Genomic DNA, 14496 nt, shown 5'->3' with positions numbered 1-14496 from the left:
CTCCCATATAAATCACACCCTAAATGAACTCACTAAAAACTCCTGTTTTGAAATATTTCCATGCATAGATTCCATCCCATCACCTCGGTCATGGTTTTCTCTTCATAACTGCTGATTTGCATGGTATCTATGAGTTGAATCAATAAAGGCTTTTAGGAGCCTTTCACAGACAGGGCATCATATTGCACTGACTCCAAGAGACAGGTGAGACAATAGCCTCTATGAATTGGAAAAGCAAGAAAAACAATGGCAGAGAATGCCTTTGCCTTACCCTGGAGTAGAGGGTGTGGAAGCCTTCAAACGCACTTACATCCTCATGACCCATCGGCTCTGCTGCTTTTCACTGCTCATTCATTTCTGCATGTTGGATGACCACCAATCTATCACCAACTGGCAAAGATGAAAATGAAAAAATGCATTAGGCCAAAGGAACTTCAAGTCCCAAGTCACTGCTGAAGTGAATATGAGAGTAGACTAAGTGCTTACCCAAACATGTATAATAGCTCAAGTTCAATAAAAATTTATTTCTGATTCATGTATGCATACTGGACAGGTGAATATGTAGGTGGGGTGGACCTAATGCAGTGATCCAGGTACCCAGGCTGACAAAAGTCCTGCCATGTTTAAAACATAATTTCCAAGGTTGCCCTATGGGTCCTCTCCATTCCAGTCAGTTAAGAATGGAAAACAGTATGAAGTAGCTTGCATGAGCATTCTCTGTGCTTTTTTTCCTAGAAGTGGATCACAATACTTTTCCACTTCCATCACATTCTGTTGGTTGGCTAAAACTCAATTACACAGTCACACTTAACCTTATGGGCTGCAGGACAGCATTAAGTTTAGAGTAGAGGGTTCTGAGTGAGACACTAGCACAGTAACCTTGACTTAGTTACTTAACTACTTAACTACTCTGAGTCTCAGTTTCCTCAACCGTAAAATACTGTTCCTCTCTCATAGGGCCAATATAAGACTCAAAAGGGCCAGGTGTGGTGGCTCACGCCTGTAATCCCAGCACTTTGGGAGGCTGAGGTGGGCGGATCACAAGATCAGGCGATCAAGACCAGCCTGGCTAACACGGTGAAACCCCGTCTCTATTAAAAAATACAAAAAATTAGCCGGGCATGGTGGCGGGTGCCTGTAGTCCCAGCTACTCGGGAGGCTGAGGCAGGAGAATGGCGTGAACCCAGAAGGCGGAGCTTGCAGTGAGCTGAGATCACGCCACTGCGCTCCAGCCTGGGCAACAGAGTGAGACTCCGTCTCAAAAAAAAGAAAAAAAAAAAGCAGCACTTCAGAACTTTTTTAAGAGACAGGGTCTCACTCTGTACTCTGTGATCACAGCTCACTGCAGCCTAAAACTCCTCAGCTCAAGTGATCCTCGCACCTCAGCCTCCTGGGTAGTTAGGGCTATAGAAATGTGCCACCAGGCCCAGCTAATTTTTTCTTAAATGTATATAGTGATGGAGTCTCACTATGTTATCCAGGGTGGTCTCAGACTCCTGGCCTCAAGCAATTCTCCTGCCTCAGCCTCTCAAAGCACCAGCTTCTTCTCAAAGGCACGAGCCACCAACTTCTTGGACTTTAAGGTGCATGTGCATCCTCAAGGCATCTTGATAAAAATGCAGGTTCGGGTTTGTTAGGTCATGGGTGAAGCCAGAGATTCTGCATTTCTAACCAGCTCCCACATAATACTGATGCTGCTGTCCTTTGGCATTTTGAGTAGAAAATAGATACAGGATTAGACAACATTTTTGAAAACCATAAAATGATTTGCAGATATAAAGAATTATTATCCTGGCACTAATTGATTATAAATAAATTCCCAATTAGGCAGCATTTTTTAGGATATGTTTAGTCTGGGTACCAGGTACAATTTCTTAGAGTCACAGGATTTTGGAACAGGAAACAAAGTAGTCACTACTCTCTCCCCTTATTTTCCAAACAAGGAAACAAGCTCAGAGAAATCAATCATGCCCCCAAAATCTCACAATAACTCAGCAATATACTGAGATTAGAATGCAGAAAATTGACATTACATAACATAATTAGGTTATTACATAAACCCAATTATAACCTTCTAAAGAAGAAAACGTAATTTTTATTTTTCTACTAAAGCAATAATAAATATTACTTTGGCCAAAAAGATACATAGCCAAAAAGATGCCAGCAGGTGAATTCACCAACATGGGTCACCATGGCACCAAAAGTAGGCAAGGTGTCACAGGACACAAAGCAAGAGATTTTCAAGCAAATGTTCTTCAAAATTCAAAAATTTTGCATTTTTTAAACAAGGATTTTTATTTCCAATATATACAAACTCCCAGTCACTCCTATTTGGAAACGATTAGGAAAAGTGAGAATTTGGGATTACAAATAGAAAAGGAAAATAATTAGCCAAGGAGGAGCAGCAATTTCTGTGGTAAACCCTGGGTACAAATAAACGAACCTAAGGATTTTTTTTTAATTCCTAGCATGTAAATTATTTTGCCTCTCTGGGATCATGGTGGGTCCTAGGAGCCTAGAGTTGAACATGAGGTGTACTACCTCAGAAGTCAAAAACTCCAAGTCATGAATTAGAAGGGAACTGAACATCTGGAAATCAAGTCAGATTGGGGGAGAAGGGAGCCTCTTAGTATGCATGTCATCGCCAATAAAGCAACATGAATTTGAAAGTGTTTTGGTAAAATTAGGAAAGAGTACTTATTGAGGAAGGAATGATAAATGGAAATCAATACTCGCATATACATTATTAATTTAAGATGGGTAAAATGCTATTAGCATCATTTAGTGAGCAATTTTTTAAAAGGTAAAAATGTTCCTACAAACTTCAATAAGTTTACCCCATATCTTACCCCTAACACTCTTCCACCCTAATGTCTTTCAGCTCCTCAGACAAGAACTCAGAATTCTTACCCTATTTTGTGTGTGTGTGCCACAGACCTCTTTTGTAGTCTCTTGAAGCCTAAGGACCTCCTTCTCAGAATTATGTGTGAAATGTATAAGATAAAATACATAAGATTACAAAGGAAGTGAATTATATGAAAGATTCTCCTATCCAGAGAGATGTTGGGGAGTCCATGGACCCAACTTAAGAACATCTGATTGAGGAATGATTCTTCTAGGATGATGAAAGTTTTTTCTTACAGGAAACAGCATATGCAGAAAAGTTTTTAAAGCCTAAAGATGTGCAGTGAAAAATCCTGCTCACAATCAATCAGTGAAGAAAAGAATGAGCTGCAAAGAGAAGCCTGACCTTGAACTTCTGCCAAAACTCAAAGCTATTCATGCTGTTGCTTTAAAGCCCTACATTAAGGAATTACTCAGAAAATTTTCTTGGCCCCAGCCCTGTAGACACAGCATATTCTGTGGCCTGATGGCAGATGAAATAAAGCAGCATTGGAGAAGGGAAAACTATATTGAGTCCTGAGCTTGCATCCTAGTCCTCTAACTAGTTCTCTGCCACTAACTAGCTCTGTTACCTTGGTCAAGAAACTCAACTCTGAACTGAACTGTCTATAAATTGAGAAGGTTAAGTTAAATCATCTTCAAGAGCTTCTTCCTACTCTGAACTGTTAGGATCCTAAGATAATGCACAACCACTTCTCTGGGAGGAAACATCAGCAAGATTTCTTTTTGCCCTAAGCTCACAGTATGAAAATATTTTATAAATAATTTTTAGTCTTCAGAAATAACTTATGAGAATCACCTAACCATATAACTTTAGACTTGGAAGAGATTTTAAGAGACATCCACCATCTCATCAATCTCAGTCAACAGGTGAGAAAAGTAAGGTTCAGAAAGGTGAATAGATTTATTTTTAGTCACATAATAAGGTGGCATTAAAGGACTGTTGGCCTACCACTACCTAGCACAAGCAGGATTTTAGTATTTAGCATTGGTAGTAAAGACAAGCTCATCAGTTCACTTGGAGAGATAGAAAGAAACCTCAAATAACCTAAGCCATAGGATGGGAACTACACAAAGCAGCAGGTGACTGGGGTAATGGCACCTAGAGGTAGCATCCTATACCTCAGGCAGAGTCAAAGCCGGGGCCCTCATTATACACTATAACCTTCCCATCTCAAAGAACAGTAAATAACAGCTAGAGAACAAAGAATAGTTATTTCAAAATAGGTGGATGGATGAATTAACCCTGACTAATAACATCATTAAAACCAAAGCACAAGTTTGGGGCTGCTAATATAATATTGAAAGGTCCGCATTAACTAAGAAGATCTAAAAACACATTAGGAATTTTCAAGTTTTAGAAGAAACGAATTAAGAATTATTTTGACCTATCTTCTGTGGACAGCCCTGAAATATAGTGACTACTTTATCAGCATTATTTTTACTAATACTCTCACTGCTGTCTTCAGAGCATGTACTTACCAGCTACTGTTCAGGTTTAAAAGTCACATGTACATTTCCATAGTCCCATCCATGTGTGTAGACTAGCTTCACACGCAAATAATTAGAAACGATTAAGTTGTTGGAAAGTTGGATCAAATCATGATTATTATGTTTAATTAACCAACAATACATATGCCGGGTGCGTTTAAAGCCTATGCTATGATGCTTGTCAGTTTACTCTCTGCCTTCTCCCTTCAGAAACGCACATGTACAGTCAATGTAATCACAGCCATTCCTCAATCCCCATGACACACATTATTCCTACCTTATGTAAACAGTTATGGCTTTCAGAACTATTTTCTTTGAGATTTCGTTTGAGGGCTGACATAGCCTTTCAAAATCTTCTGACTAGAGGCTACACACTGCTGGTTTGCCAGCTCCATAGTTCAGCTCCTCCAGGAATTCCCAGAGGCAGCAGTGCCATCTACTGGTAAGGAGGGTACAACTTGTTTTCTGGGAGCCTTGGGGGGTGACACGAGCCAAGTGAAGGAACGGCAGCCTAGATTTAGGTCTCTGTGAGCCCTTCTTTTCTCAAGCACATTACAAGCATAACTGATGCTTACAACCTGAGACGTGTAACTACCACAGGAGCTTTCATCCTGTGAATGGCAGGTCCTCTGGAAGCCACATAAAGCCAGCCAGGCTAGCCAATGAGGCAGCTCTGCCTTGAAATGCCTCCTCAAGGATCCAAAAGCAGCCAGCAGAGCCCCACTGAATTAAACATTTCCTGGCTCTCCTCTTTCCCCAATGCTTCCCTATCAGATGATCTCACCAGTGCCCCCACCTGTGGCTCTGTTATCCAGCTGTATCTTACAGCATGTGTCCTAAGGAAGGTACTCAGATCCCTCTCAATATGAAGGCTCTTATACTTACACAATGTGACACAGATCCTCCTCAGAGGACACTACTGCTTAGGCATGCAGGTCGGACTCTAATCTCTCTCATTCACTCTCTATGTTCCCCGTCCCTGACCCAGGGGACAGAAACGACAGAAAGGAAATGATTTTGTTGCTGCTTTGAAAGCAACACTAGTGGGCTTTTATTGAATCAGAGAATAAAACCTTGTCCTATAGGTCACTGAAGTACGTTGCTAGATGGACTAAGCCTGTTAATCTTTTTGTTGTCCCTTGCATAACCTAATCAGTGTTTCCCAACCTTTTCAAAATCCCTGCCTCCCTTCCGCAGGCCAAACAAACAATGCATACCCTTTGCGGTTTATGGAACAAAGATTAATTTCTCTCCTCTGAAAATAAAAGTATATACTATGCCACCTACCTCACCCTCAGCATTCTTTTCTCCCCTCTACTCCATGCCACTTAAAAAAAAAAATTCTCTGGCCGGCATGGTGGCTCATGCCTGTAATCCCAGCACTTTGGGAGGCTGAGGCAGGTGGATCACGAGGTCAGCAGTTCAAGACCAGCCTGGCCAATCTGGTGAAACCCCGTCTTTACTAAAAAATACAAAAATTAGCCGGGCATGGTGCCTCACACCTGTAATCCCAGCTACTCGGGAGGCTGAGACAGGAGAATCGTTTGAATCCAGGAGACGGAGGTTACAGTGAGCCGAGATCGCGCCACTGCACTCCAGCCTGGGTGACAGACTGAGACTCCGTCTCAAAAAACAAAACAAAACAAAACAAAACAAAACAAAAAAAAACTCTGATCAAGTTTTTAAATTATTCCCACTAATTTGGTTTGTGTGAAGTCTATCAGGTGACAACCTATATTTCACTTTACTAGGGTCATTTGTGATATTCTAAATGAGCTTTGCAGCAACTTGTTCTTTTACTTTCATTCATCTCAGAAAACTGACAAAATTTGATTTCCGGTGGCTGATAAACCTGAATTTGATACCCCTAACAAATTTAGGTGTTCCCTCTTAAAAATATATATTTATCTTGCCTAGTAAACTGAATTCTTGGCAAGTGTAGGCATTTCACAGGCATGGGGTGTGTTTTAGAGGTTTGAAATCAGGTCATTTCCTAAAGAAACATGATGTTGTACAGGGAATGTAAGAGCTATAAAGGGCTTTGAAGGTATCAGGATGTCTCCAAGGGACAAGGTAGAGAGACCCTTGTCCATCTCATACCAGAAAGAGTTCTGAATAAATTACGTGGAAACTCCAGAACACAGTAATATCTTCATAATGAGTTAGTTGAACCATTTCTTACAGAGTAGATTACCAGGTGTATCCAACAAATCAAGAAGTTAACCCGTGGAAAATTGAAGGGACTTTTTATGTTTGCCTATGAGCTGTCTGGGGAAATGGAGGAGAGGCAGGGAATACTTTGCATAGCTTAACCTGCTCTTAAGTTCCTGGGCATACCTTCCCCTTTTTAAAGTATGATTTAAAGGCAGCAATCCATCTCCCCCGGACTCCCATACAAACCTCTTTTGGCAGCCAAATGGTCTTCATCGAGCACACACTTTTCAAAGAATTAAGGACGTCTGAGTAGGTTTAGTTTAGACCCTGCCTTCCCTCTCCCCACAACCCAGTAACATGCTGAAAATAAGTAATAACCTTCCTGGGTACCCCCAGAAAAACCTGTTTGCAGAAACTACAACCTTTCCTCCGAAAAAAAAACCTATCTTCTTAAGGAAGAATCTCAGTGTGGTGGTCTGCAGTTCACTGCAGGCATTTCCCTCCTCACCATTTACCAGTCATCAGTTACGCTGCATCTGAAATTGGTTTTTGTAGACTCTCATTTAGACCGGCTCCACCGGTGCCCAACTGCTTAAAAAAAAAATAGCCCCTGAACCAATCTCTGGATTCCTACACCAGGCTCAAAGCGTTCAATTTCGCTGCAACTCTGGGGTGAAAACCGCCAGGTCCAGCCGGCAGAGCAACCTCCCGGGCAGCACGGAGGCTCCGTCCCCGGCGAGGCCGCCGGCACCTAGGCAGGAGGGCTCTTCGCACAGCTGCGCTAGGAATTCGGCTTCGCTCGCGGCCGCAGGATTAGTTCGAGTCCCACGGGCTGGCCAAAGTGACACTACATTTCTTCTTCTTCGTTTTCCCATGTGACAGGTCCCCCTGCATTAAAGCCACCTCCTCCTCGGCCCCAGCCCAGGTCCAGAGCTCCTGACGCTCGCGCCCCATCACCCGCACCCTCCACCTGGGGAGGGGGTTCATGCCAGCAACCCTCCAGGCGGGAAACAAAGGCGGAGGCAGGGCTGCCAGGTGGGCAACTCCCCTCGGGCAGACCCGTCACGCAGTGGGGAGGATGGGAGGGTGCCTGAGAGGATAGGAAAAGGGAAACCAAGGCAACCGGGGCTGCATCCTCCCTGAAGCTGGGCTCCCGGGGCAAGCTGACCCCACACCTCCCCGCGCCCCGCCCAGCCCAGCCTAACCCGCTTGCCGGGACCCAGCATGGGAAGGACTGGGGGGATGCCCCGGAGCGCCGCTTACCTCGGGAGAAGCGCTCCGGCTCCCTCCGACGGCTCAGGAGAAAGCCCCACCGCTCGCGCACGCGCTCTCGCGCACTCGCGCCTTCGCCCCTCGGGCCCCCGCGCGCGCCCCTCCGACCAGGCTCTGGCCCGCCCCGGCCTTGTCCGTCAGCGTCCGCGACAGCCAATCCAGTCGCACGGAAGGCTCAGCGCCGGTCACGTGGTGAGACCAGCCAATCACCAAATTGCCCTCGGCAGCGCCCGCTCCGATGTCTCTGGGGGTTCGGTTGCTACCTAGCAGAGCGGGTGCGAGGCGGGCACAAAGGGTCTCTGTTTTCGGGGGCTAAGTGGCACTAGTTGATCAATTACCAGATCAATTGACTTCTCAAATTCTAATATAAATAAGAATCACTTGACTATCTTGTTAAAATGCGGATTCTGATCCAGAAGGTCTGGGGTGGAGACCTGAGATCCTGCATTTCTAATAAGCTCCCAGGTGGCGATGACGAAGCTCTTGGTCGGAGGATCACACTTTGAATTGCACGTGTCCGAAAGTAATGGCTGTAGCCCCAGCTCCACGTAATTTGAAACTTGCACGACCTTTCTTGTCCTTCTTCCACTGATGAGAAGCGTTCCTGTGGCTACATGGGGTGTCCCGGTGATGCTTACAGTTTGGGCACCAGCTGAGGGCAGGTGTGTTTAATCCCCACACTACCCACCCTTGGTCTATGGAGCAGCAATTATGCCAACTTGGTGACTGGAGTGTGGAACCAGAAGTGGAGACGGAATGGCCATGGAAGAGAACACTGTGTCTACGTTAATCCTAAAGGGTTGGGCGTGTGTGTCTGAGTGGCGCTGTGCCAGACACTTGGCCAGAGAAGTGGTATAAGTGGTCCCTGCTTCTCAAAACGTAACAATTTGTTGTAGAACTATACAGGCTAGTTCAGAAAGAAGCATGTGGAGAAAACATCCGGGAAGCTAACAGTCACAGCACAAATTCAGGCATAAGCTAAAGAGGTTGTAAAATAATGTGCCTTGGGGGTCTTAAAAACTGTCCAAATATTCTTCTGTCAGTAATTCCAGAGTCAAGAAGTTAGGACTCCCACTGGCCCTGTCATCTCTCAAATTTGACCTAAGGACTCAGTGTTTTCGGACTGGCCAGCTAGAACCTTTGTCGTTCAGCGTAGCCAAGCTCTTATTACCCAGTAGTGTACCGCCGTGGTTCAAGATTCTTAAGCGCTGAATTCTCCAAAACCTTCATCTCTCATCTCTTGAAACCAGGTGGTATAACCCTGCTTCAGCATTTCTCTCTCACTATCAAGGTGATCAAACTGTCGCTTAGAGAAAACTTCACCTTTGTCAGTGTGTCCTGAACTTCTCTGGCTTCTCATCCCCAGAAGTGAAGCCCACCTAGCAATCTCAGACATTGTTCATCACATTGTCCCTATCAGAGATGGCATCGCACAAAATTCAGAGTTTCTGGGAACATGTTAAACCTGTCACAGCAATGGTTCTGGCTACAGCAGGAGTAAAGAAATGTCTAAGCAAGAAAAATGTTTTGAAAGCCTCAAAAAAAGTTTGTTTGCTGTCATTAAACCAGTGGTTCTCAAGCCTAGCTGGATGGTAAGTATTTATGGAAGTAGGTTGTGGGGCCCTGTGCCTGGAGATTCTGATTGGGATGAGAAGTGGGGCTTGGGCAGCTATAGGTTTAAAAAGTTCTACTGGCGATTTGATATCCATCCATGCTTGAGAACACCTGCATAAGCTGCTAGATCGATAGACGCATTTTTTAACAGGGAAAACTAAACTCTGCAACACAAATCACTAATGACATACACACTCTGTAAACAGAAGAAAGTTTCCACATAATTTTTGAGAACTGATTTTTAAAGGCCAAAAATAATTCATTGGTAATAAATACTCCAAAGACTAGTCAATGGAATAAATTGAAAAGCTAGGTCCACAACTAGGTTTAATGTCAATTGATTAACTAAATATTTCTAAAAGAACGTATTGCCTTTTGTTAACCGTGCCAAACTGATAAACTCTCTGGTAATAGCTTTACTTGTTTTATGCCCTTCTTAACTAAAACAGATTTCCATTTGAGCATTTATTTTTTATTTTTTAAGTTCCGGGGTACATGTGCAGGATGTGCAGGTTTGTTACAAAGGTAAACGTGTGCCATAGTGGTTTGCTGCACCTAGCAACCCATCACCTAGGTGAGTCTATTTCAAAGATTCCAAGGGTTCCCAATTCTCTTTACTGGCGTTTTACCAAATTCTGTTACTTTTTAAAAGTGATTAGTGCCTGCACCGTGGAAAACTATTGTACAAGCTTTTTTATGGCGTGATATTCAATGTAGTGGAATATGACCTACTTAGATTTTAACTAAATTAGTGAGATCCCTCAGAACATTCTACCAACACCAGCCATCTTACTCAAAAGTGACTTTATTTGTGACACCAGAAATATGGAAGCCCAATGTGTGAGCCTGCAAACTAGCTTCCCTCCTTCTGTGACACTTTTAAAAATATATTTCACAGCATTCAAATGGGGGAGAAATTTTTCTCACCTTGTAAACTTGCTTTATCTATTGAGTAAAACAAGGACAGTTTTCACTGCTACTTAACTGAGTAATGTAAATTTTAAACTAGGAAAAAAGCATTTATTTTTCTCTTTGTGGGTGTCATTATTACAGAAAGAAGCAACAAGAAACAAAGACTCTTGCTTGAGGATGTGAATTTGAAAAAAAAATCCAGGCTGTCGTTCATTCTCTGTTTTTCAGTCTACTTGCCTCATACATATAACCTGGTTTTCCTGTCTTGGGAAATGGATATATTAGTAACTTGATATGAGTTAGCTCAAACCAGGTTTCCTACCCCTTAGTCCAGAAATTGCTCAGCAAGAGATTTAGGTATATTTGAAAAGAAAGAAAAAGATAAGATATAAGCTATCCACCATTTTGCCAAGTCCCAGAAATCCACCCATTGTTGTATTATTATTAGAACCCCCATAGACTGCTTTATAATTGCTAATTACCTTTTTATCTCTCTGACAATAAATAGCTTCTCTAAACTTAATTGATTTCATTCATGAAGACCGATAGATTACCCAACGTTCTAGTCTCCATCTGTCATACAAATCCTGGCAGGATAACATTTTGTGTCTATGTATCTGTGTTTTAATAACTGATACTTTTATCCCTTTACTGCGACTGTGTACAGATTTAACCCAACCACAAGGCATTTTTGTAGAAAACTTGGTTTTCTTTATATTCTCTATAACGCATGTTAAGAATATTAATATTCGCTTTTATATTTTCACAAAACAATTTAGACTTAAAATATGTGTAGATAATATATACCTCTCTGTATCTCCCCCAACTTAAGAAATCAAGCATTATACATACAGTTGAAGACCCCATGTGCCCCTCCTAACAAGCTGATTTTTTTAAAAATGGAGATTTCATAATTAGCAAGCTTATTCACCAAGGAGAGAGATAATGGTTTATGGAAGGAACACCTATCTCATGCATGTAATAGGCAATACAAGTGTAAATGGGCAAAAGTCTTACTGAATAAAATGTTTGGATATTCCAAACTGATATAAGAAAAAGCTAAGAAAGCTGGAAATCACCTGTGGTTCAAAACCTGTGTCTTAACAATTACAAACTGGACATGGGAAGCAGGTAAGCTTCAGAAAACAACAGTTTGGAGCATAGATGAGGTAAGGATTCAGGTTTCATTCATTCAATCAACACACTACATGAGCCTTGTCTTTTAGCTCATTTTAAGAGAAGTAAGCTACCACAATTCAAAATAAAAACTTTTATGTTACAAGTGAGGCGCATAACACTGTAAGATCGCGTAGAGATGGAGTACCAATTCTGGCTGATGAAATCAGGGAAAGCTTTCTGCAAGAAATTATACGTGAACTGAATTCCAGAGTTGTAGGAGTTAACCAGGTGTTATGGACTGTTTCTCCCCAAAATTCATATGTTGAAACCTCCCATCCCCAGTGGATGATGTTGGGAGGTGGGGCCTTTGGGAGGTAATTAGGATTAGATGAGGTTGTAACGGTAGAGCCCTCATGAATAGGATTAATGCCCTTTTTAAAGTCTCCAGAGACTTGCTTCTGCTCTCTGCCATGTGAGGATACAATAAGAAGTCAGCAGACTGTCATCCAGAAGAAGTCCCTCACCAGCACTTGTCCATGCTGGTACCCTGATCTCCAGCCTCTTGACCTGTGAAAATAAATTTCTGTTGTTTATAAACCATCCAGTTTATGGCACTTTGCTATAGCAGCCCGAATGGACTAAGATGCCAGCAAAGGGCAAAAGAAAGGGTGTTCTGGGCCCAGGGAACAGCCCACATGAAAGCATAAGAGCATAGAACGTTGGGAAAGAGAAAGTAGTGTAATTTAACTGGGTTTAACAGGAGAAGGGGAAAAAATGATGATTGAAAGGTGGGGCAAAGACCAGAATTGAAAAATTGCAAATGCATGATATGCCATTCCTCCCTCCTCCTGTACATATGGCAGATAATCAATCATAGTATTCAACTCTGATATAGTGATTATGAGTAAAATCTAGGGCTACATGGTATGGGTTGAAATCCCAGCTCCTCCAGCTGTGTAAACCCAGACAATTTGGCCCCTGGAAGATACTGGATAAACGATTCACAAAGTTATCTCACCTGTAAAATGGAAATAATGGCAATACAAGTAGAGTGGTCCCTCCTCATCTTCAGGGAATATGTTCTACAAACCCCAGTGGATGCCTGAAACCCCAGATAGTACCAAATCCTATATATGTATATGACTTTTTTTTCCTACACATACACACCTGTGATAAAGTTTAATTTGTATATTAGGTACAGCAAAAGATTAACAACAATAATAATATAGAACAATTGTAACAATACACAGAAATAAGAAGTTATGTGAATGTGGTCTTTTTCTCCAAATGTCTCATTGTGCTATACCTAGGGTAACTGAAACTATGGAAAGCAAAAACGCAGTTAAAGGGGGACTATTATACTTGTGTCTTTTAGTTGTTTTAATTTGTTTGTTTTTGAGGCAGAGTCTTACTCTGTTGCCCAGGCTGGAGTACAGTGGTGCTATCTCGGCTCATTGCAACCTCCTTCTCTGGGTTCAGGAGATTCTCCTGCCTCAGCCTCCCGAGTAGCTTGTATTACATGTGCGCGCCACCATGCCCAGCTAATTTTTATAATTTTTTAGTAGAGATGGGGTTTTGCCATGTTGGCCAGGCTGGTCTTGAACTCCTGGCCTCAAACAGTCCGCCCACTTTGGCCTCCCAAAGTGTTGGGATTATAGGCATGAGCCACTACACTGTCTTATAGTTGTTAATGAGCTAATTAAATAATACAAAGTGCTAAAGAAGTATTTGCATGTAGGCAATGCTAAATAAATGATAGGTATTATTAATATTATTCTCCTAAATCTGAATGTAGCTTCATACTCATCAACACATTGTTATTGGCATCCCTCTTCAACCAATCAGAATGGGCACCCAGGGAGAACCTCCTTGCCATCATGGTTCCTGAGATGACTCTGACTTAGAGCTCATCATAATGCCCCTCATGTATGACAATTCTTATTCACATTTAAGCAAGTTCTTATGATAAAATGTTTCTCTCAGTCCAAAACAAGTCATAAAAAACTAGCGGCTCACATACCTAAGTATTTTCTTGGAAACTTAGAGATTATTTTTACTGATTTTCTTATGTATAATTTTTAAATAAAACACATCATACTCTAAGTAGTTTGGACTTTTTGTTCCTTAAATGCATTACTTCTCACTTGCTCAGATTCATGTTTACATACCATTTTATGGCTATGCCTCCTGAATTTCTGAACTCTATTCTCATCAGCTTGCAATTCTTATGCAGAGGATCTTAGCATTTCTACAAAGATGTAATTATCATGACTAATTGCTGGGCCTGGGATGTCTTTCATGCATGCATTCATTCCCGTTCAGAAACGCTTCTAGGATTCTCTATGGTGAGTATGAGCCAGACTAGGTGCTGAGGCTACAGGATCAAGCAGATAGGCATGGTTTTCACCTAGGAAAAGTTTAATATCCTCTGCCTATCCTTTAAGCACCACCCTTCAGGCTGAGAAGCTCTGTGAGCCCTCTGGTGGCCCACTGATGCCCCACCAAGATCTCCTTGGGTCCCTTTTAACAACTCTGTGCACCCATTTCTGAGCCTCTGCTCCCTTGGCTGAGTTCTTCAGAGAACTACCTGGCACCACTTCACCTGTATGAAGAACCAAACATGCCTAAGAGAGTATACCACCATTAGCAATGATTAACAGGTGTACATGCAAAAACCCAGCTTCTTTCCTTCAAAGTGTGACAATCTCTAAGGTGTCCTACAGAGCTGTAGGTGTCCTACAGAGCTCCCTGCATGGCCAGGCTGTCTCTTGCTTGATATCCCATCCCTACTTGACTCTTATGAGTCCTCCTGGATGTTATTTCTTTATAAATCACCTATTCTTGAATACTTGGCTCAGGGTCTGCTCCTGGGAAAACTCAGCTTATGGTCAACCCTTTGCTTATTATTAAGATGTAGCATTTATCACATTGTAGTTTCTTAGTCTAAGTTATGTTGTATACTCTATATTGTAAGATGCATGAGGACAGAGACCATGATTCATTCAACTTTGAAACTCCCCAAGCTATGAC

General features: G+C 42.3%; 1 protein-coding gene across 5 annotated transcripts in view; it reads right to left on the bottom strand.

Annotated features, from left to right (window-relative positions):
* Nucleotides 1-7953, bottom strand: part of TMEM108 (transmembrane protein 108) — a 363451-nt gene extending 355498 nt beyond the window's left edge. For all 5 annotated transcript variants that reach the window (XM_055380900.2, XM_063704196.1, XM_063704197.1 and 2 more), the window contains exons 1-2: nucleotides 7813-7953; nucleotides 272-390 (exon numbers count right to left, since the gene is read on the bottom strand). The gene's annotated coding sequence lies outside the window, so the exon portion shown is untranslated. The remainder of the gene's footprint in view (nucleotides 1-271; nucleotides 391-7812) is intronic.
* Between the last annotated feature and the right edge of the window lie 6543 nt (nucleotides 7954-14496).

The sequence above is a fragment of the Gorilla gorilla genome, chromosome 2, assembly GCF_029281585.2.
Source record: "Gorilla gorilla gorilla isolate KB3781 chromosome 2, NHGRI_mGorGor1-v2.1_pri, whole genome shotgun sequence".
NCBI classification, from domain to species: Eukaryota; Metazoa; Chordata; class Mammalia; order Primates; family Hominidae; genus Gorilla; species Gorilla gorilla.
Note: the sequence above shows the minus strand (reverse complement) of the source record. Positions and strands in the feature narration are given on the sequence as shown.